This window comes from Hemitrygon akajei, chromosome 1 (assembly GCF_048418815.1).
Source record: "Hemitrygon akajei chromosome 1, sHemAka1.3, whole genome shotgun sequence".
NCBI classification, from domain to species: domain Eukaryota; kingdom Metazoa; phylum Chordata; class Chondrichthyes; order Myliobatiformes; family Dasyatidae; genus Hemitrygon; species Hemitrygon akajei.
In genome coordinates this window covers 122,070,819-122,095,922 of record NC_133124.1, presented here as the reverse complement: position 1 = coordinate 122,095,922, position 25,104 = coordinate 122,070,819, and the positions used below count along the sequence as shown (strand labels likewise).

The window sequence follows — 25,104 nt, the reverse complement described above, 5'->3', positions numbered from 1 at the left end:
CTTACTATCTATGTCATTATGGTCTTGCAATTTATTGTCTACCTGCACTGCACTTCCTCTGTAAATGTGACCCTCTGTTCTGGACCCTGTTATTGTTTGATCTTGTACTATGTCAAGGCACTGTAGTAATGAATTAATCTGTATGAATGGTATGCAAGACTTTACCTTGGTCATGTGACAATAATGAACCAATTTACCAAACTGGGAAAAGCGATAACAGAATGTGGAATATAATGTTACACAGAAAGTGCAGTACCGGTAGACAAATTAAGGTGCAAGGGCTAATATGAGATAAACTGAGAGATAAAGAATACTCTTTCTGTATAAAAGGTTCATTCAGAAGTTGCAACAGCAGGATAAAAGCTGTTCTTGAGTCTGGCAGTGCGTGCTTTCAAGCTTTCCAGTGTCACGTTATCACTGATTTAGTGATGGGAAACTTGTTATGTAATGACAGCAGTATAGTGCAAGTACATGCAATTACTATAAATAATAAAAATACTGATGGGAAAGAAAAGTGTTCATGGGTTCATCTTTTTAATTTTTGCCCAGTGGAAGTTGGGGGAGGGGTGTGGAAGGAGAGGCAGTGTCTGGGGTGAGAGGGGTTCGTCATTAAGTTGGCTGCTTTCCCAAGGCCGCAGGAAAAAGTGTAGAGAGAGACAGTGGAGAGGAGGCTGGGTTTTGTGGTGTTCGTAGCCCTCTTCAATTTCTTAGTCACAGGCAGAGCAGATGCCATACCAAACTGTGATGTATCCACATAGCATAAACACGAGAAAATCTGCAGATGCTGGAAATCCAATGTTCCCACCACCTCCCTCCCCTTCCTCAATCTCTCTGTCTCTATCTCTGGCAACAGTTTGTTTACTGATATTTTTTATAAACCCACAGACTGTCACAGCTACCCAGACTACAGCTTTCCCTGTCACTTGTAAAAACGCCATCCCCTCCTCTCAGTTCCTCTGTCTCCGCTGCATCTGCTCTCAGGATGAAGCCTTTCATTCCAGGACTAATGAGATGTCCTCCTCCTTCAAAGAAAGGGGCTTTCCTTCCTCCACCATCAACACTCCTCTCACCCCATCCTCCCACCACCCCAACAAAGCTAGGGTTCCTCTTGGCCTCATCTACCACCCCACCTGCCTTTGCATCCAGCACATAATTCTCTGTAACTTCCCCCATCTCCAATGGGATCCCACCACCAAGTACATCGGTCCCTATGCAACTCCCTCGTCGATTTGTCCCTCCCCGCTGATCTCTTAACCTTTCATGTGAAACAAGTGCCCCACCTGCCCTACACCTCCTCCCTCACTACCATTCAGGACCCTAAACAGCCCTTCCAGGTGAGGCGACACTTCACCTGTGAGTCTGTTGGGATCATCTACTGTATCCGGTGCTCCCAGTGTGGCCTCCGGTACATCAGTGAGACCTGACATGGATTGGGAGACTGCTTCACTGAGCACCTATTTCATTTCTACCTCCCATTCCCAATCCGACAGGTCAGTCCATGGCCTCCTCTACTGTTGGGATGTGGCTACACTCAGGTTGGAGGAGCAACGCCTTGCATTCCATCTAGGTAGCCTCCAACCTGTTGATAAGGACATCAATTTTTTCAAATATCTGGTAATTGCCTCCCTTCACCATTCCTCCATTCCTGTTTCCCTCTCTCACCTCATCTCCTTACCTTTTCTTCACCTACCTCTAGTGCTACTCCCATTTCCCTTTCTCCCATGGCCTTCTGTGCTCTCTTATCAAATTTCCCCTTCTCCAGCGCTTTGTCTCTTTCAGCAATCAACTATCCAGCTCTTTATTTCAGCCCTCCTCCTGCCTTCTTGCTCTGACTTCTCACCTTTTTTCTCCAGTTTTGATGAAGGATCTCAGGCTGAAATGTCAATTGTTTATTCTTTTCCATAGATGCTGCTGGCCTGCTGGGTTGCTTCAGCTCTGTGTGTGCGTGTGTGTTGCATCCAGATAGGATGCTCTTTGTTGTCTGTCTTGACCATTGCATCTATGTGGTTGGACCAGGACAAGCTATTGAGGGTGTTTATTCTTAGGAACCAAAAGCTCTGAGTTATTTCCACCCAGGCACCATTGATACAAACGGGAATCTATTCTGCCTTGCTTCCTACAATCTTTGGTCTTGCTGTCTTTGTGGGAAATGTTTTGTCCTAACACCTTGTCACTAGGCTCCGTAACTTATTCCTATACTACATCTTGCCATTGGATCTGGCCCACCATGTTGGTGTCATCTGTGAACTTGCAGAAGGATCTAGAACATAGTTGACAGCACAGGAACCATCCGTTCAACCCACGGTATTGTACCACGTTAATGAAGCCTGCTTAATCTAATCGCTCTGCTGTGCACCTGTTTCATTCTCTGCACATCCGTGTGGCTAATCTGAGAACCTCTTCAACACCCCTATTGTGTTTGCCTTCACTGCCACCCTTAGCAGAGCATTCATGGAACCCATGTTACACACAAAAGAAACTTGTCCAGCACACCTCCTTTGAACTCGCCACCTCTCACCTTAGAGGCATGCCCTCTAGTGTTGAACATTTCAATCCTGGAAGAAGGACTTTATCTACACTATTTGTCCCTCTCAGAATTTAAATATACTGTACTTCTATTGGGTCTCCTCTCAGCCTCGGCCACTCCAGAGAAAACTATCTATTCCTCGTCTTTCTCCAGTCCAGCTGAAGTCTCGGCCCACTGTACTTTTTCCATAGATACTACCTGGCCTGCTGAGTTCCTCCAGCATCTTGTCATTTAAAGCACAATTAGATAGGTAAATGGACAGGAAAGGAATGGAGGGTTATGGGCTGAGGTGGGACGAGGTGAGAGTAAGCGTTCGGCACGGACTAGAAGGGCCAAGATGGCCTGTTTTCGTGCTGTAATTGTTATATGGTTATATGGTGTGTAGCCAGAGAAAACAGCCCTAGTTTGTAGTTAGAGCTAAATCTGCTTTAACACACAGTTTTGAGTTTTTAGGGAGGATGGTAAGGAGGTGAGGACACAGCCTTACGGGACATCGGTTTGGATTTTGAGTGAATGCTGCCCTGTCAGTAGTGCTGACTTTCGAGTGGGGTGTTAATGAGGTGCCATCTGTTCCCCTCAGCAGCACTGTCAGAGATCTCATAATCTTCTATATCCCTTTATCGGTTAGCATTATCATTCAGATTATATGGCTGTCATTGTGTTACTCTTTGCGGGATCTTGCTATGCACAAGTGTGCTGCCAAGTTTCCTCCATTACAGTTGGGCTGCTTTCAGCTCAGAGATATTGCACTGATGTCATAAAACTTGGGGATTTTCTATGAGGGATGTGAAGGAAACTATAGAAACGTTCATTGTAAAGCAAAAGAACCTTCAGGCCTGTGATTAAAAGTCCAGCATCTTCAGTTTCTTTTAATCTTGGCCCAACTCTGTGAAGATGCAAGTATGTTGAAAAATGTCATTGTCTGCCAATACTAATGCAGTCCAGCAGTAAGTGTCATCTTTTAATGAACTATTTCAGACTCTTCTGACCTCAAAATTAAAAGCTGTATGATGCAAACTGCAGAGCAAAAATGTTGCTAAAACAAACCCCCTGACTGCCTTAAATCTTATTAGTAAAAGGTAAAATTCAAGAACTATGAAATGCTTGAATAAAACTGAAGACTTCATTGCATGTTCATTCATGTTAACAAAAAAGATGTGGATTTCTATAGCTCCTTTCAGGAGCATCTTAGCTGCCAAAGAAATGAGGAGAGAGGTTACTCTTACTTTTGTAGTGTTGGAAACACAGGCACTAATTTAACACCAAAGTCCAAAGGCTGGATATCCCATCCCGAAGTGACTCACCTCCAAACGCCCTTCAACAAGGGAAAAGTCAGGAGCACTTGCTTCGATGAGTTAGCGCCAACAACTCTCAAGATCGACACAATCTGGACAAGGCAACCCACCCCAGCCATCAACGTAAAAGTTCATTCTCCCCACATCTGAAAGGCAAAGACTTCTTCAGTGTGTATAGTCTTCAAAGTGCAATGTGGTTACTTGCCCGGGCTACTGTGATAACAGCTCCCGAGCATGCGATCCCTATTACCTAGAGGGAGGAGACTAGCAGGCACATGGGAACATCACTACCCATGGGTTCCCTGTCAGTTCTCACACCATCCTGACTTGGAAATAAATTATTAAATCATAGATTTATAGAGCTCATAAACGGGCCTTTCAGCTGAACTCTATTGCTGACCAAGTTGCCTATGCAAACTGATCCCATTTACCTGCATTTGGCCCATATGCTTCTGTATCTTTCCTCTCCGTGCACTGTTCAAATTGCCTCTAATTGTTGAATTTCTGCCTACTTCCTCTAGCCCAGAGTTTAAATTCTAGATCTCCACTCCTAACTGTACCTTCCAGAAGTGGAGGATAAAACACAGTAAAGCATAGGGCTTAGCATATCCAACACAGCAAGCTAGGTTCAGTTCTAGTGCAGTCTGTGTGTACGTTCTCCCTGTGACCGCATGGGTTTCCTCGGGGTGCTCTGGTTTCCTTCCACATTCCAAAGACACGCATGTTAGTGGGTTAATTAATCACATGGGCCTGTTACTGTGCTCTATTTCTGAACTAAAAATGAAACTGGTTGCTTCAGTGGTGTCAGATATGGGGTGAACACTACCCAATACACAGCTAAAATCTGCCCTGCCATGTTCTTGCTGAAGGGCCACTCCGTCGTAATGAGTCTCCTTGAGAATTGGTTTGCTGAAACCTGATTGTGTCCACTTGCTCCATTTGTAGTTACCATTTACACTGGCCTGAGGAAGTTATTCTTGGACACACACTTAGAAAATGGGTGTTGTTTCTACAAAACAAAACAATGACAAATGGCAGCTCTGCAAGCAGGATCTTACTGGCATGATCTTCTTTTAAGGTCAGAAGTGTAAATTCTTTTGGCTGCATTGTATTCAAGCAAAGACCCTGAGTGTAAATGTCAACACTGGTGGTGGTTTCCAGGAGAAACTATTCTGGCTGAGAACTCTCCAAAGCTATGGGACTTACTGAGTGTGGTGTACAAACACAATCCAGATGTTGAAGCCAACGTGGACACTAGATCCGCCATTTGCCTGCTAATGATTATTTTGCCCAGATGATGGAGACCTGCTTTAGTTGGGAAGTAGCCAGTGCAGGTTGTTGGAAAGCTCTGTAAAAAGAGAAACAATTGGGCTGTTGATTAAAAGCAGCTTCCAGTTGATCACTGCCTTAAGATAACTCCCTACGTCATCCTTGCTAATGGCCTACAGGCTTCCTATCATGATTACATCCCCTCCCTAGGTAACACTGTGCCCTGAGGCAGTTCCCTTAGTGCAGACACCAGAAAATTGAAACCATGTGACTTTGGGATACTCAGTGAACATCTGATGCTCACCCATCCGAATCAAGTGATATCCTGGTCCAATATCTGATTAACTTGGGCCAGCCTATTCAAGCAAAAGTCTCCACACCTAGTCCCAGGACAAGAGAGTTTCTAGAGCTCAGAATTCAGGGGGGTTTCTGCCAGAGGTCCAATGTTCTTGCAAGTCTGGTGCTGGCTTTGAGGTGGTTGCTTTGATTTTCATTCGTGCTTCACTGGCCCTTTGACACATCTGGTTCAAGTCAGCATTTGGCTGAACATTTCCGATACTTGTACCTGTCCGACTGTCTTTTAACAGTTGTTATTGTGCCTGCTTCACCCACTTCCTCTTTGCAGCTCATTCCGCACGCATCCCTCCCTTTGTGTAAAAACAAAAATGCCCCTCAGGTTGCTATTAAACCTTTTTTCTCCCTCACCTTAAATGTATGCCCTCTTATTCTTGATTACCTGACCCCGAGGAAAAGACTGAGTGCGTTCACCCTATATACGCCTGTCCTGATTTTGTAAACCTCTTTAATATCACCTCTCTGCTCCTGAAAGGAATAATGTCCTCGTCTATGCCATCTCTCCCTATAATTCCGTCCCTTGTAAACAGTTTCAACCCACTTTCCTGTATTACAACAACCAAAATGGAGGACAATACTCCAAGCGCAGCCTCATCAGTGTTCTGTGGAACCTCAGCATCACCCCTCAATGTCCTGACTCACGAGGGCCAGCGTGTTTGTCAGGATATTTTCCAATTTGGCTTTTGAGTAGCCCTCGCAGTTTTACATTAAAAAGGCAACTCCAAAGTCAAGAATCAAATCCCAGTGGCATCATAAACCTTTCCCTTTCTGGTCTAATGTTTCAATTGAAATGTATTGATCATAAAATGGCAATGTTGACCATTTGGCTTGTGATCCTGACCTTTCCCAGATTTGTTGCCAGTTTTATTCCCTGATATTTGTGCGTGGGAGTACAAATACTCTCTGGGTGGGGTTAGAAAGGCTCGTCCGTCCTTTCAGAAGATGCAAATCAACCACTGCTCCTGCTTCTGATAATTGCCTGTGGACTTCCGGGGGAAGGATGATTGGACGAGCACATTTATTCTCAGCGGTGACTCGGAGTGCCCACTCTCCTGCCTGTGATAGTGAGTTAGGGGAATAAGAGCAGAGAAACTGAGGGCCATTTGCAGATGTGTAATCACATTCCAGGAGCTCGATGTGTAAAGGAAGAGTGGAGCATGGTCAAGGATTGGGAAGGAATGCTTAAAAATGGAGCTGTAGGTCATGTGCTGTGCCCTTAAATCAGCAACGTTACTATCTTGAAGAAAAGAAACAACTTATTAGCTCTTGGGTCTTCCTGAAGCTCTATGCAGCCAATGAAATATTGGCCTTGTTTTAACATAGCAATCACAGTAACCGTTTGTTTTCAGGAAGCTCCCATGGACAGTATTGTAGGCACAAGTGGATAATCTGTTCCAGTGATGTTTTCTTGAATGCTATATTTTGGCCAGAATATCGAGGAGGGCTCTCCTTTGAAATGAAACCCCACAGGATCTTCTGCATCCACTGACAAGGCTCTGGTTAAGATCACCTCCAACCAACAAGTCTCTGGCAGAGGAGTGCTCCCTCTGGGGTCAGCCTAGATTTCTGCACGTGAATCTCTGGAGCTGGGCTTGAGACATGAGCACTCACTTCAATGTACAGAATGTTAATCCTTTCCAGATCCTGATTTGCCAGCTCTTCCAGCTCGTATTACCCTTGTCAGTTCCAAGGATTCCACTCTTAATAAGGGATCGTGGATTTACAAACCTTTCAAGTTCCACTTCCAGGGTGATCCATTGAATTGTTGTATTTACTAGGAACAGCGACATGGTGGTTAAATTACTGAACTAGCATTTGGAGACCTGGGCCAAAGGTAAGTGTTTGAGTTCCACCCAGCCCTCTGAGGGAAATCAATTAATTAAATCTGGAATAAGAGGCTAGTCTTGGTGGTGCGACCGTAGGATGATACAGGATTGTCGTTAGGAACAAAGCTGGTTCATCGGTGCTGTTGGGAAAGGAGACCTGCGGTTCTTGGCCAATTGAATCGTGACTCCAAGCTGATGCATATGGATGGTGTTTGTCCACTTTCTCCATTCCAGAGCAAGTAGGGATGGATAATAAATCCCACCTCCTCTGTGATACTGGCAGGTGATTAAAGGATATTTATTGTTGCTGGGCAGGTTCTACCTTTGAACATGGACCCAACGATGTGTGTCGGAGAATTCGGGGCAGCACGTCTGGCCCAGTCTGACCCTGGCCACTTGCTGGCATTGACAAGCCAAACTGCTACTCAGTGCCTTTCGAATTGAGGGAAAGGGAGAATCGGTCCAGACTTTATTTTTGGGTACCTGTTCAGTGACTGGCCCCTGTTGTCAGCTGCGCAAGTCATAATGTCATATAGAACAGAAGCAGGCCTTTCTACCCACCCTGTCCATACTGACCATCCTGATCCCTTGGTCTGTTGTCTGCATCTACTACGCTCAGAATCCAAACTCCCTCTAGGGAACACATTCTTTCTCAAAACCTCTGTGCCTTACCCTAAACCCTTGCCCTCTAGTTTCAGACATCTGCTGTGGGTAAAAATTTTCCTATCATCTGACATATCTATCCACCTCATAATTTTGAGTACCTCTATAAAGTCTCCCCTCGGCTTCCATAGTTCCAAGGAAACTATTCTCTCGTAACTGACGTATTCTATCCCAGGATATATCCTGGTGAATCTCCCGTCCTTCACACAGTGTGGTGACCAGAAATCCATATAGTACTCTGTTACGTATCCCGTAACTGGGTCACTTACCAGCAAAGATAGAGAGGTCCGTTGAAGTCTGATGGTACTATTTTTAAAAGTCTTTATTTATAAAGGGGCACAAAAATAAGATTAATACAAACATTCAGATAATATGTCGTCAATACTCAATCTAAAAGCGCGGGTATAATAATAATCATCAATAAGAAATAGCTCTATCGTTTGTCTAGGGGATACTATATTGTCCGATGGAAAAATAAAGTCAATGTCATTCAAGATGCTCATTCAAGATGCAGCTCTTTGGGTTTTAGAGAGAGACAGTCTTAAACTTGCCCGGGTCTTTTGATGAGGCCAATCCGTTGAGTCGGGGGAGTTGGTTCCCCGTTGTTAGTTCAAAGTTGTTTTCTGTAGTATCAGCCACTGGCCCCCAGGCAAGGGAACCGAACGCACGTGGCTTCCTTCAAATGGCTTCCCGCTATTACGGGATCGCTAGCGTTTCTTCTGGTGCGTTTGAGGGGGCTGTTCCTACAGCCCCTCTTTTATCCCGACTTGCAGGGTTGTAGATGTCAGTCAGGTTGGGGGGATGATGCAATCTCTCCCCTTCACCCAGCCCACTTTGCCCGAGGGCTGTCACGTAGCATAGCATCGCAATCCACAAACGTGTCTCCAAGAGACAATGGCCAATGTCTCGTGACTTTACATCGCCGGGGAACGAGGCAACTTGCACGTCTCTCCCTCATTTCCTGGGTCCCCCGACCCAACCCAAGAGTGCTCTTGCAATTCTCACAAAGGAGGGGGCTGCGGGCATAACAACTCTAAGGCCAAACACAATATACTATAACCTCTCTGCTCTTGAGTTCTGTTTCCTGAGTAATGAAGGCAAGCATTCCACGTGCTGCCTCTGCCATCCTCTCTACCTCTGCTGCTATTTTAAGTGAACTGTGGGTTTGTATACCAAGCTCATTCTGTCCTCTGTCTCCCTAGAGTTCTGCCATTCACTGTGTATGAACTCAAATTAATTTCCTTCACAGCTACCATGATTAAATTCCATCTATTATGTCCATGTCCATCTTACCAACTGATCTACGTTGTCCTTGCCTGATGACCAATATGCTCATTAAAAGCAACGTCATTGTTTGGCATCTACAAACTTGCCTATCATATCTACTACATTAATATCCAAATCGTTAATGTGCATAAGGCTCGTGGTACAGTGCTGGTCACAGGTTTTCAGTTGCAGGAGACATCATCCTCCACTTGATATTACTAACTTGCTTTGGATTCTAGTGGTTGCAATCTGTTGGACCAATCTGTCATGTGAGACCTTGTTAGAGGCTCCACTGGAGATAAACATGGCAACCATATTGCCCATAGCAATACCTCATTGAAAAGTTCAGTCATTGATCAGCCAAGATCCCCCTCAAGTGAAACCATGCTGAATATCTTTTATTATTTCTTGCTTTTCTAAGTGTGGATTAATCCTATCATTTCAGAAATTTTTCAGCAGCTTCCCTACCACTGACATTGCATTCATGAGTCTGTAATTACCTCTGATATTAAATGGAATCACAGTTCTGAAGGTTTGACAACACCATCGTGTACATTGGCCTAGATATGTGCTCCTCAGAGCCTGGGCCCATAGTACTGTAAATCCTACGAGTGCTTGGCAGGGTAGATGCTGTGAAAATATTAGCTCTGGAAGAGAAGCTAGAACTAGGAACATAAGACCATAAGATATTGGAACAGAATTAGGCCATTTGGCCTATTGATTCTGCTCTGCCATTTCATCATGGCCGATCCATTTCCCTCTTAACCCCATTCTCCTGCCTTCTCCCTGTAACTTTTCACACCCCGACTTACCAAGAATCTATCAATCTCTGCGTCAAATACATTCAATAAGCTGCACTCCACAGTTGCCTGTGGCAATGAATTCCACAGATTCTCCACCCTTTGGCTATAGAAATTCCTCTTCATCTCCATTCTAAATGCATGTCCATCTATTCTGAGGTTGTGCCTTCCGGTCCTAGACCCTCCCACCGTAGGAAGCATTCTCTCCACATCCACTTTATCTCAGCCTTTCAACATTCGATAGATTTCAATGAGATTCCCCCTCATTCTTCTAAACTGCAGCGAGTACAGGCCCAGAGCCATCAAACGTTCCTCATATGTTCACCCTTTTATTTCTGGGATCATTCTCCTGAAACTTCTCTGGACATTCTCCAATGTCAGCACATGCTTTCTTAGATAAGGGGCCCAAAACTGCTCACTACTCCCAAGTTAGGCCTCTCCACTGCCTTAAAAAGCTTCAGCATTACATCTTTGTTTTATATTCTAGTCTTCTCGAAATGAATACCAATATTAGAACCATAGAACATTACAGCACAGAAACAGGCCTTTTGGCCCTTCTTGGCTGTGCTGAACCATTTTTCCACCTCATCCCACTGACCTGCACCTGGCCCATATCCCTCTAAACCCCTCTCATCCATGTACCTGTCCAAGTTTTTCTTAAATGTTAAAAGTGAGCCCACATTTACAACTTCATCTGGCAGCTCATTCCACACTCCTACCACTCTCTGTGTGAAGAAGCCCTCCCCCAATGATCCCTTTAAACTTTTCCCCCTTCACCCTTAACCCATGTCCTCTTTTTTTTCTCCCCTAGTCTCAGTGGAAAAAGCATTCACTCTTATCTATACCCATCAAAATTTAATATACCTCTATCAAATCATTCTTCTACGCTCCAGGGAATAAAGTCCTAACCTATTCAACCATTCTCTGTAACTCAGTTTCTCAAGTCCTGGCAAAACCTTTTCTGCACTCTTTCAACCTTATTAATATCCTTCCTGTAATTCGGTGACCAAAACTGCACAGAATACTCCAAATTCAGCCTTACCAATGCCTTATACAAGCACATCATAACATTCCAACTCTTATACTCAATATTTTGATTTATAAAGGCCAATGTACCAAAAGCTCTCTTTACTGCCCTATCTACCTGTGACGCCACTTTTAGGGAATTTTGTATCTGTATTCCTAGATCCCTCTGTTCTACTGCACTCCTCAGTGCCCTACCATTTACCTTGTCTATGTTCTACCTTGGTTTGTCCTTCCAAAGTGCAATACCTCACACTTGTCTGCAGGAAACTTCATCTGCCATTTTTCAGCCCATTTTTCCAGCTGGTCCAAATTCCTCTGCAAGCTTTGAAAACCTTTCTCACTGTCCACTACACCTCTAATCTTTGTATCATCAGCAAATTTGCTGATCCAATTTACCACATTATCATCCAGATCATTGATATAGATGACAAATAACAATGGACCCAGCACTGATCCCTGTCGCACACCACTATTCACAGTCCTCCACTCAGAGAAGCAATCCTCCACTACCACTCTCTGACTTCTCCCATTGAGTCAATGTCTAATCCAATTTACTACCTCACCTAGCGACTGAATCTTCCTAACTAACCTCCCATGCGGGACCTTGTCAAGAGTCTTACTGAAGTCCATGTAGACAACATCCACTTTCCTCGTAACCTCCTTCATCCACTTTTCTGGTAACCTCCTCAGAAAAACTCTAATAGATTTGTTAAACATGATCTACCACGCACAAAGCCGTGTTGACTCTCCCTAATAAGTCCCGGTCCAACCAAATACTTGTAGATCCTATCCCTTAGTACTCCTTCCAAAAATTTACCTACTACAGACGTCAAACTTACCAGCCTATAATTTCCTGGGTTACTTTTTGAGCCTTTTTTAAACAACGGAACACCATGAGCTATCCTCCAATCCTCCAGCACCTCACCCGTAGATATAGACATTTTAAATATATCTGCCAGGGGCCCCTGCAATTTCAACACTAGTCTCCTTCAAGGTCTGAGGGAATACCCTGTCAGGTTCTGGGGATTTATCTACTCTGATTTGCCTCAAGATAGCAAGCACCTCCTCCTCTTCAATCTGTATAGGTTCCCTGACCTCACAACTTGTTTGCCTCATTTCCATTGACTCTATGCCAGTTTCCTTAGTAAATACAGACACAAAAAATCCGTTTAAGATCTCCCCCATTTCTTTTGGTTCCATACATAGCCGACCACTCTGATCTTCACGAGTCCCAAAATAACAATTGTATTTGCTTCCCTCACCACTCACTCAATCTGCAAGTTAAGGGAATCCTTCACAAGGAGTCCCAGGTCACTTTGCACCTTGGATTTTTTAATTTTTCCCCCATTTAGAAATAGTATATGCTTTTATTCCTTCTACCAAAATGCACGGTGCTTCCTGACACTGTATTCCATCTGCCACTTCTTTGCCCATTCTCCTAATCTGTCCATAAGTCCTTCTGCAGTCTTCCTGATTCCTCAACACTACCTGCCCCTCCACCTAACTTAGTATCATTTGCAAATTTGGCCACAAAGTCATCAATTCTGTCATCCAAATCACTGACATAAAATTGGGTTCTTTTGGGTCTCCTGCTCTGTCACCACCTGTGAGCAAGCAAATCTCAAGGTTATATAATTTGAGCATTTTTTGATAATAAATGTACTTGCATCTTGAATCTCTTTAGCTTGCTTACCTTTTCACTCTTTATGGCTGTTTTAGTGGCCTTCTGTTGATTTTTTAAAACTTCCTCTAACTTCCCACTAATTTTTGTTCTATTATAAACCCTCTCTTTTGCTTTTATGTTGGCTTTGACTTCTCTTGTCAATCATAGTTCCCTCATCCTCCCTTTAGAATACTTTGTCTTCTTCTTTGGAATGCATCTATCCTGCACCTTCTGAATTGCTCCCAGGAAATCTGACCATTGCTGCTCAGCTGTCATTCCTGCTAATGTGCCCTTCCAATCAACTTCGGCCAGCTCCTCTCATTCCCTTTACTCCACTGTAATACTGATACATCTGACTTTAGCTTCTTGGGCCTCTCAAATTGCAGGGTGAATTCTATCACATTATGATCACTGCCTCCTAAATGTTCCTTTACCTTATGCTCCCTAATCAAGTTTGGTTCCATACACAACACCCAATCCAGAATAGCTGATCCCCTAGTGGGTTTAACTACAAGCTGCTCAAAAAAGCTATTGTACAGGTCATACCTTGCCCAGAAGAAATCCCAATGATCTAGAAATCTGAAGCCCTGCCCCCCACACCAGCCCAGTTCCTCAGCCATGCATTTGTCTGCCAAATCAGCCTATTGTTACCTTCACCAGCATCTGGCACAGGCAGCAATCCAGAGATTACTACCCTGGAGGTCCTGCTTATCAGCTTTCTACCTAGCTCCCTAAATTCTCTCTTTAGGGCCTCCTCCTTTTTCCTACCTGTGTCATTAGTACCAAGACTTCTGGCTGTTTACCCTCTCCCTTTAGAATGCTGATTTGATGTGTCCCTGACAGTGACACCTGGGAGGCAACATACCATCCAGGTGTCTCTAACACATCAGACAATGAGGGTGCATGGCTTCTCTGACTATGGAATCCCCTGTCACTACTACATCTCTTTTCTCCCCCCTTCTATTCTGAGCCTGAGTGCCAGAGACCTGATTGCCGTGGCTTCCTCCTGGTAGGTTGTCCTCCCCAACAGCATCCAAAGTGTTATTATTGAGGGAAACAGCCACATGGGTATTCTGCACTGGCTGCCCATTTCCTTTTCATCTGCTGACGGTCACTTGGGTACCTGCCTCCTTCAGCTGGGTGACCAGCTCCCTGTAGCTCCTATCTGTCACTTCTTCAGTTTCACGTATGAGCTGAAGGTCAGCAGGTAGCAGCTCCAGTTCCTTAACACGTTCTCTGAGGGACTGCAGCTCAGCACACCTGGTGCAGAAGAGGTTATCCAGGAGTCTGGAGGTCTCCCAGAATTCCCACATGTACTAATAGAAGAAGAATGAAGAAGAAACTGACCAAATACTTACCACGCCAAAGCCCACTTACACAATGGCCGCTCTGCTTGTCCCTGCCTTATTTTTAATTGCCCCTGCTAATGAGTTTTTATTTGATTGGGGGCTGCCAGAAAATGCTGAAAGCCCATGAACTCTCCTTTTTTAAATCTCAATCACGGGCCTTTGAGTTGCCTCCTCTCTCGCTCTTGATTTGATATCAGCGTATAGGGTCATTCATTTCCTGACAGGCTCATTAGATGATGGGAGGTATAGACAGAGTAGGCTGCCAGATTCTTTTTCCCAGGATAGAAATGTCAAGTGCTAGAGGTCATACAGTTGAGGACAAAGGGGTTACGTTCAAAGGAGATGCGCAGGCAAGTTTTTCCACGGGGGTGTCGCGTGCCTGGAATGCACTGGCAGGGGTGCAGGTGGGGGCAAATAGAAGCATTTGAGAGTTTGTTAGGTAAATGTGAATGTGCAGAGCATAGAGGGGTATGGATATTTCAAAGGCAGAAGGGATTAGTTTAGTTATGGACATTTAATTACTAGTTTAATTAGTTTGCCACAACAATGGGGACTGAAGGGCCTCCTCCTCTGCTGTACTGTTCTATGTTTTATTAAGAAAGTGAGGAATTTCTTCTCTTTGGGATGTGACTGCTGGGAATTCTGTATGCAAGGACACCGTGGGTATTGTGTCGATGTATATCTACCGGGCTGTGCTAGACAGCAATAGCAGAGTGACCTTGTAGTGTGTTACTCGGTCACTGTGCTTAGCACATCATAACCGTGACTGCAGAAGCGGCTATAGTGTATTTATTTATTTGTTTAGAGCAGGGATTTCCAACCTGGGGTCCACAGACCCTTTGCTGATGGTAGATGTCCATGGCATATAAAATGTTGGGAGCCCCTGGTTTATAGCATGGAATAGGTCCTCCCGGCCCTTCAAGCTACTCTACCTGCAACCCACCAGTTTAATCGACCACGGGACGACTTACAATGACCTATTAACCTACTAACCGGTATGTCTATGGACTGTGGGAGGAAACCCGAGCACCCAGAGGAAACCCACATAGTCATGGGGAGAACGTACAAACACCTTACAGAAGAGGCCGTGATTGAACTCTGAACTTCAATGTCCCAAGCTGTAATAGCGTGATGCTAACCACTACACCACTGTGGCGTCTGGTATGTTCTACATAAATTTAAAATACATTTCTCTCAGAGCATGAAGAAGATGCTTTTGACATAAGTGGCATCTACGATCAGCTTAACCAACAAAATACAGCCTGGTAGGGGGCCAACATCTTTGCGGGCAGGTTTACTAGAGCTTTTAGAGTGGGTTTCAATAAACTAGGTTGCCAAGGGGATGGGAACCAGAGTGACTGGTGAGAGGATGAAACAGTTTGTGTGAAGGTAGATGAAATGAATAGAGAGATTGTGAGCAGGGACAGGCAGTGGATAGGGCTTAATTATAGTCAGTTGGATGATTGCAATATGTATACTTTAGTGCAGGAAGTATCAGAAATCAGGGTGATGATCTTAGATCAGTGCACGGAACTACAGCTTTGTAGACATTACAGAGACTTGGCAAGAGACAAGAGCAGGAATGGCTGCTGGATGTTCGGGGGCTGTGATCTTTCAAAAGGGACGAGGAAGGATGTAAGAGAGGTGGGCACATGGTATTGCTAATCAGGGATAGTACCACAGCTGCAGAAAGGGATTACGTCGTGGAGGGATCGTCTACTGAGTCAATGTGGGTGGAAGTCAGAAACAGGAAGGGAGAATTCACTCTACTGGGAGCACTCTGTAGACCTCCCTGTAGAACAGAGACTCTGAGGAGCAGATCGGAAGGCAGATTTTAGAAAAGAGCACAAACAGCATCGTTGTCATGGGTGACCTCATTTTCCTAATATTGATTGGCATCTCCTTGGTGAAAAAGGTTTAGATGGGCAGAAAATGTTAGGTGTGTCCTGGAAGGATTCCTAACACATTATGCAGACAGGCCAACTAGAGGAGAGGCCATATTGGATGAAGTACTAGTCAGTGAGCTTGGTCAGTGACAGATCTCTCGGTGGGTGAGCATTTTAGAGACAGTGACCTCAGTTCCCTGACCTTTACATATCCTTGGAGAGGGATATGGGCAGCCAGTTTGGAGGGGTATTTAATTAGGAGAGAGAGAACTATGATGCTATTATGTAGGAACTTGGGAGCATAGAATTGGGAACAGATGTAGTCAGGGAAATACATAACAGAAATCTGTAGGCTTAGGGAACACTTGCATGGGGATCTAGATAGGATTGTTTATTGAGGCAGGAAAAGGATGGTAGCGTGAAGGAACCATGGTTGACAGATGTGGAACATCTAGTCAAGAGGATTATGAAGCAAGGATCAGACTGGGTCCTTGAGAATTATAAAGTAGCCAGGAAGGAGCTTAAGAAAGGACTTAAGAGAGCTAGAAGGGGACATGAGAAGGCCTTGATGAATAAGATTAAGGAAAACCTCAAGGCATTATACATATACAAGAGCAGTAAGTTGACTAGAGCGGAAGTGGGACCAATCAGGGATAAAAAAAAGCAAACATATCTGGACTCAGAGGAGGTAGGGAAGGTCCTTAATGAATACTTCGCTACAGAGTTCACCAGTAGGGACATTGACAAATATGTGGACAACATAGAACAGGCTAATGTGCTGGAACATATCAACATTGAGAAAGAGAATCTGCTGGAACTTTTGAAAAACATTAGAGAAGACAAGTGCCTGGGGCCAGGTGGGATATACCCCAGGTTACTACGGGAAGTGAGAGAACATCCTCACTGAAGACTGGAGAGTGGCAAATGTTACAGTCAGCCCTCCTTATCCGCGAGTTCCGCATGCGCGAATTCAACCAACCGCGGATCGAGAAAACCCGGAAGTGCTCTTCCAGCACTTGTTGTTCGAGCACGTACAAACTTTTTTTTCTTGTCATTATTCCCTAAACAATGCAGTATAACAACTATTTTACATAGCATTTACATTGTATTACGTATTATAAGTAATCTAGAGATGATTTAAAGTACACGGGAGGATGTGTGTAGGTTATCGTGGATCGGGATCGAAAAAAAATCGTAAGTTCTCTTACTAAGTAAGTCAGAACAGGTGCACCCAGTATTATTCAGAGTCAGTTAGTCAAACATTTGTCTTAGTACAGAGTATATATTTTACCTTTCTGTGCATATAAAACACTTAAGAACGTATGTTTCAGCACTGGGCTCGGGAACAGAAGTTCCCAAGTTCGATCCAGTGACACATAGCTTCCGAACGCTCTCTCCATCCATGCCTGGTTGATGTGGAGGATCAAAAACCCAAAACCCAATAATTAAACTACTGCATTGCTTAGTAATAATTGTAGCTTTCATTGAGGCAGGGCCTTTCTCACTTTATCCTTTGAAATTGTTCCGATCATTGACCGACTGTAGCCTAACGCTTTTCCAATGACCAATGGCATTTCACCTCTTTCTGATCGCTTTATGATTTCCACTTTATCTTCAATCGTGATCGTGATTATTTTCGTGAACAGAAACACTGCAGATTCAGAGCTCTGCCGCCGGGTCCTAACGTCCACTGCACTGAGACGGGTTAAATAAGGTCTGGGGTTCCGCCAGGCCCTAAGGTCCACCGCATTGAGACAGGTTGAATAAGGGACTTGAGCAGCCATGTTTTTTGGTATCCGCGAGGGGTCCCCGGAACCAATCCCTCGTGGATAAGGGGGGCTGACTGCATTCCTTTGTTCAGGAAAGGCAATAGGGATAATCCTGGGAGTCTTACTTCAGTGGTTGTTAACCTATTGGAGAGGATTCTTAGACACAGGATTTACGAGCATTTGGAGAAACATCGTCCGATTAGGGTTAGTCAGCATGGCTTTGTTAGGAGCAGGCCATACCTCAGAGCCTAATAGAATTATTTGAAAAAGTAATCAAAGAAATCGATGAAGGTAGAGCAGTTGATGTAGTGTATATGGATTTTAGTAAGTGCTTGACAAGGTTCATTTAGAAAGTCTGAAGGTATGGGATTCAGGGATACCTGGCTGTGTTAATTCAGAATGGGCTTGCCCATAGAAGGCAGAGGGTTGCAGATGGAGTGTATTTTACCTGAAGGCCAGTGACAAGTGGTGTTCTGTCAGGATCCCTTGCTCTTGGTGATTTTTATCAATGAATTGGATGAGGAAGTATCAGACTCTGGGTTAGTAAAAGTTTATCGATTACAAGAGGTTGATGGCGTTGTGGGCTAGTGTAGATTGTTGTTGTAGGTTATAACAGGACATCGACAGGATGCAGAGCTCAGCTGAGAAGTGACAGAGGGAGTTCAATTTGGAAAAGTCTGAAGTAATTCGCCTTGGAAGATTGAATTTGAAGGCAGAATACAGTGTTAATGGAAGAATAGAGGGATCTTGGGGTCCACATCTATAGACCCCTCAAAGTTGCCTCACAAGTTGATAGGCTGGTTAAGAAGATGTATGGTATGTTGGCCATGGGGTAAGGTCACATCTCTGTATACTTTAGGTACATCCACACTTGAGAGTATTGTGTTGATTTCTGGTCGCCTCAGTAGAGGAAGGATGCACAAGCTTTAGAGAGAAGTGCAGAGGTGATTTACCAGGATGCTGCCTGGATTAGAGAGCATGTCACATGAGGAAAGGTTGAGCGAGCTCAGGCTTTTCTGTTTGGAGCAAAGCAGGCTGAATGTACAAGATGATGAGGCCTAGGTAGAGTGGACATCCCGTGCATTTTTCCAGAGGAGAAATAGCTAATATGAGAGGGCATAATTTTAAGGTGAACAGAAGTAAGTATGGGGGCAGGGGGATGTCAGAGGTAGTTTTTTACACTGTGGTAGATGTGTGAAATGTGCTGTCAGGGGTGGTGGTAGAGGCAGATAGATTAAGAACATTCAAGGAGCTCTTACATAGGTGCATGTATGAAAGAAAAATGGAAGGCTATGTGGGATGAAAGTGTTAGATTGGCCTTTGAATAGGTTAAAAGGTAGGCACAACATTTTGGGCCAAAGCACTTTATTGTGCTGTAATATTCTATGTTCTATAAATTGATCCAATTTTAAATCTTAACCAACCTAATCCTAATTTGGTGATACACCCAGTAGATCTACTGCCTCGCTACCCTAAGGACTTAAATCCTGACCTGAGATGTTGTCTGTGTGGAGTTTGCAAGTTCTCCCTGTGATCTTGTGGGTCTCCTCTGGGTGGAACAGTTCCCTTCCACACCCAAAAGAGCTGTGGGTTTGTAGATTTAATTGGGTAATATAAATCACCCCTAAACTGTAGGTGAGTGCTAGAATCTGGGGAGAGTTGCAGATAATGTAGGGTGAATAATAAATGGAATTAATGTAAGCTCATTGCAAATGGGAGGTTAAAGGTCAGTATGATAGTGCAGCAAGGGTCCTGTTTCCATACAATATGACTTTATAAATCAAGATCCTAAAGTTATCTTTGAACTTTCTGTATCGGAAAATAAAAATAAATTTAAAAAAAATTAAGACTTGGGTGGCAGGGTGCAGACATGTTTCTACAAAGGACTCTACCTTCCTTCCACTAGCCCGCGGGTCTTTCTTGGGCAAAGTGAAGCATCTGCTTAGCCAATTTATCCCCCTCACCCCCCGAACAGGGTCATGTGAAGCCATTGCAGCTAGTGGTGAATGGTTGTATGAGCAACTGGTGCATATCACAAGTCCTTGAGTGATCACTGATGCCAGGCAGACAATCTCTGAAGAGTATTGATAATGGCTGGGGTCACCCATCTTGTAAAGACACTGCCCAGAAGAAGGCAATGGCAAACCACTTCTGTAGAAAAATTTGCCATGAACAATCATGGTCATTGAAAGACCTGTGATCACCTACGTCATACGACACGGCACATAGCGAACAAACTGTTACATACTGTCTTTGTACCAGTGCTGTCTGCCATCAATATGTTTAATCTTTAGACATATCCTTACCTTGTGCTCTCTGGCTTTGGAGCATCAGAAAGTCTTATCCATAAACTCAGTGATCAGCCCTCTCAAGGACACACGTGCAGAACTGCAGTGAATGTTTCTTCACTGTGCCTGTGAATAATCTGTGTCACAAAATGATCACTCCAGGAATAAATATTTGCCTTTTAGCAAATACATTTGTCTACCTGGTCACCACAGTAACTCCACACTCACACCACCAGAGGTCAAGATTGAAGCCAGATTACTTGAGCTGTTCGGCAGCAACACTACCCACTGCACCACCTCGGAGCCCTTTGGAGAAAATACCTTCTCAAAATACAGGGCTTTCCTTTCTCTCCTACCTAACCCTACCCAGCCCTTTTTGTTCAATAAAACAATGACCCCTGATGGCATCTGATAATAAGATATACGAGCAGAATTAGGCCATTTGGCCCAATGAGCTTGTTTCGCCATTCTACCATGGCTTTCTTTTACTCGCTGTACAATGATAACAAGATCAAACAAGTATAGTTGCCCCTGAATTCCTGTAGTCACACAGCTCAGAAACAGGCCCTTCAGCCTATCATCTCTGATCTGCTATCTATAGTAACCTAATCCAAATTCTTACACTCAACCCTTCTATGCAGTGCATTTCAAATGCTCAGTAAATATTAAACTCTTCGAGATTATTTGCTTTCATCAGCCTCTCAGACAGTGAGTTCCAGTTCCCAATCACCCTCTTGGTGAAAGTATTTTTCCTCAAATCCTTTCTAAATCTCCTCTGCCTCAACTTAAAGCTATGCCTTCTTGTCAGAGAAACCTCGGCTATGGGGATAAGGTTTCTGACTTTACCCAATCCATTTTGTGTAACTCAATGTGTTCACTCAACCTGGTCTGCTTCAAAGAGAAGCTTTGAATCTTGAATCTGATCTTGGGTCTTCTGTATAAAAGTTGCTATCTCATATTGCCATCTTACTCCCTGAACATTCACATCCTCCTGTCCCCAGCTTGGCAGTATTGTCATGTGATCTGCAACATGTCCTCCAACATGTTATTTTCTCTGTCCGTGCAGTTTGAAGAGTAACGTGGTATCTCATTGTCTTGATGCAAGTAGGGGAGGAAGGATATATTTGTACAGCTTGCTATGTGGCTTCTGGTGAACACAGGTTGCTTCACAGTGTTTTAATGCTCTTTATAAAATGTCACAGCTGCACATACAGCAATGAGCTAAAGCTTGGTGGCTCTTTTTTGGTTGTGTTGGCTCAGTGCTTTCAGGCTTAAATGTATTCTGCCTAATGGACGAGGGGAGAAGAGAGGATGTCCTGAGTGAGTGGTATCTTTGGTAATGTTTTGGTAATGAGAAGTGTAGATAGAGTGCACAGAGGGGAGACTGGTTTCTGTGATTTGCTGAGCTGTGTCTACAACTCTGCGGTTTCCTGCAGCAGTGTGCAGAGCAGTTGCCATACCAAGCTGTTATGCGGTCCAGTAGGAGGTTGTGGTTCAGGTTTAGGTTCTGCTGAAACATATTGAAATGATTTGTTTGCCTTTGCAACCAACACAACTTAAGGATGTGTGATGGTCGGCTCTGGTGCGTTGATAAAAGTTGGTAAGGATCAACAGTGACATGTCAAATTTCTTTAGCCTTATCAAGAAGTTGAGGTGCTTCTTTGGCTGCGACATCTACATGCTTTGACTAGGACAGGCTATTGTGATGTTTATTCCCTGGGAAGCCTGCTGCCCTGACTTTGTGTTTTAGAAGGTACTGGGGAGCAGGCTTCCCAGGGAGTAAACATCACCAATAGTGTGTCCTAGTCAAAGTCTTAATCCATCAACTTGACTAATACTGTTGATGGACTGTCTGTCTGAGGGAGCAGGGAGACGCTTGAATGACAACCAGCACCTCCAGCAGGCAGCACTTCCTCTGTACTCTACAGGGCTGTCAGTCAGGATTGTTGTGTTCAAGCCTCAGCAGTGGAACAGAATTTTGTGACTGGGAATCTGTGGCTGAAAGTACCGGATGTAAACAAAAAACAAAGCAGCATACCAAAGGCAGCGTTGGGAGCGAGTAGTACAGGCCCTTCAGCTCACAATGTTCCGCCGTCTTTTAACCTACTCCGAGAACGATCTTAACACTTCCCTCCCTCATAGCCCTCCATTTTTCTTTCATCAAAGTGCCTACCTAAGACTTGCTTTCAATTACCTTAAAGTCTTGCCCATTTCCACCCTTGGGAAACAAAAAGGCCCCGGCTGTTCACTCTGTAGCAACGTGGGCAAAATGCTGGAGGAACTCAGCAGGTCAAGCAGCAACTGTGGAGGGGAGTAAATAGGCAACATTTTGGGCTGAGGTCCTTTTTACAGGACTGGAAAAAGAAGGGAGAAGATGCCAGAATTAGGAAGGTAGGAAATGGGGAAGGAACACAAGCTCGAAGGTGCTAGGTGAAGTCAAGTGGGTGGGGAAGTGGGTAAATGAAGTCAGAAGCTATGAGGTGATAGATAGAAAAGATAATGGACTGGAGAACAAGGAATCTAATAGGAGAGGAGAAATAGGAGGAGGAGAGGCACAGGCGGAAGGGTGGAGGGTGTGATGGGCAGGTGAGGAAATAAGGTAAAGAGGCCAGAGTGAGGAATTGAAAAAAATGGAAGGGGAAAAGCTATCAGAAGTTGGAGAAATCGATGTTCATACTATTAGGTTGAAGGCTACCTGGACAGAATATGAGGTGTTGTTCCTCCAACCTTATCATCTTAAACTTCTCTATCAAGTCACCTCTCATCTTCCTTTGCTTCTAAGAAAATAACCCACAGCTCGCTTAACCTTTCCTCATAAGACACGTTCCCTAATGCAGGCAGCATCCTGCTCAATGTCCACTGCACCCCTGAAGCTTCCACAACCTTCCTATAATGAGGCGACCATAATTGAACATAATACTCTAAGTGTAGTCTAGCCAGAGTTTTACAGACTGTAACATTACCTCGTGCCTCTTGACTTCAATCTCCCAAACCGTACATCTTTTTAATCACCCAATCAACTTGCACTTCACACTTTTCTGGGTTGAGCTCCATCTGTCAATTCTCAGCCCTTTGTTATTACACCGACCTTCATGCCATCTGCAAACTTAATGTCTGTTCCTTCCACTTCTTCATCCAAGACATGTATAAAAATCACAATGAGCAGGTCTCCCAGAACAGATTCCTGTGGAACACCACTGGTCACTAACCTCCGGGCAGACTATGTTCCATCTATTACCATCTTCTGTCTTCTATGAGCAAGCCAATTCTGAAATCCTATACCTCCTGACTTTGTGAATGAGTCGACTATGGGGAGCTTTGTCGAACACCTTAGTAAGATCCATATCCTGTACATCCACTGCTCTACCTTTTTCGATTTGTTTTGTCACATCCTTGAAGAATTCATTCAGGCTCATGAGGCATGACCTGTCCCTCACAAAGGAATCAAGACTGTGCTCCTCCAAATGCTTGTGAATCCTTTCCAGTAGTTTGCCATCACTGATGTATGACTCACTGGTCTATCCCTATTACCGTTCTTGATCAAAGGAATAATTTTTGCCATGCTCTAATTTTCTGGTGCTACTCCTACAGCCAGTGAGGATTCAGAGATCATCACCAAAGGCGCAGTAATCTCTTGCCTCGCTTCCCGTTGTAACCTGGGGTATATCCTGACTGGTCTCAGGGACTTAGTTATCCTAATGATTTTCAAAATTTCCATCACATGCTCTTTCTCTAGCATATCAGCCTGCTTTACTCTGTCCTCACAAATATCAAGGGCACTCTCACTACTAAACACTATTTGTTAAGGACATCTCCTATCTCCTCTGACTCCAATCCCATTTCATTTATATCCATGTTCAGTCCAACTGTCACTCTAGTTACCTACTGTTCTTTGTTTATATGTAGAATACCTTTGGGGTTTTCCTTAATCCTGCTTGCCAAGCCTTCCTTGCGTACATTTTTTGTTCTCCATAATCTTGTCTTGAACTCTTTCCTGGGTACTCTGTAACTCTTTAGAGCCCTCTCTAATCCTTGCTTCGTAAACCTTAGAATGCTTCTTCCTTCCCTTTGACTAGATGTTCCACATCTCTTGTCAATCATGGTTCGGTCACCTTACCATCCTTTCCCTGCCTCCATGGCACAAACCTGTCCAGAAGCCCATGCAAGTGCTCCTTAAACAATTGACGCCTTTTTCGTTGTGTTTCCTTGAGTACATCTGATCCCAATTTACACTCTCTAACTCCTGTCGAATAGCATCATAATTCTCCCTCCCCCATTTAAGTACTCTTGCATACCAACTGCTCCTGTCCCTTTAAAAGGCAGCGTTAAAGTTCTGGGAGCTGTGGTCGCTGTCTCCAAAATGCTCACCCACAGAGATCTGTAACCTGACCAACTTTGTTGCCTGCGTTGATTTCATGGAAGAGGCAGGTGAGCAGAAATGATAACATAGAACATACATTATATGAATATACTTAACGATCAACTTAGCCCTTCCTCCTAAGCAGCTCAAAGTCCTCCATATTTTACATCCATGTGCCTACCTACCTATGAATTTTCAAACATCTCTTTTGTATCAGCATCTACCACTACCCTCGGCAGAGCATTCCACGCACTGACCAACTCTCTCTTATTGCCTTATGCCAGTATTCACCAGCCTGGTTGGTCCAGGAAATTGGTTTGTCAGGGGGATGAGTTTTATGTATCCATGAAAATGTGCTGTAATGCTGCAGTTGAGGTCCTTTGATCTAAAATCCCTCTTTGGTAGATCTGCTCTTTTCACTTCTCTTCCACTCTTTAGCGAGACCTCCAAACTTTTCCCTTTGGGCATTGGCCTTTGAAACCAAACATTGAATGTTCTTTCACTGGCATTTCATTCAGTGCCGACTAGTTTATAATTTAGTGTGTGTCAAATTATTTTAAGCTGTTTCTGTGGTTCATGAAATGTATCATCTTCAACACCAGGCAAATCCAGAGGCTTTCTGAATATCTCCAGCTGACCGAGACAAAAGTAAACCTTTCCAGTTCTCACAACGTATTATCCAAGGGGATGAAACGCTTGGCCCTTGTTCAGCTTTGTAACTTGGACTAGAAGGGGGTGGTTTGCACCCAATGATGGGCCTATC

General features: G+C 44.1%; 1 protein-coding gene across 1 annotated transcript in view; it reads left to right on the top strand.

The window, feature by feature from the left end:
* bmp6 (bone morphogenetic protein 6) overlaps positions 1 to 25,104 on the top strand; it is a 149,060-nt gene that overhangs the window by 115,753 nt on the left and 8,203 nt on the right. The window lies entirely within an intron of this gene.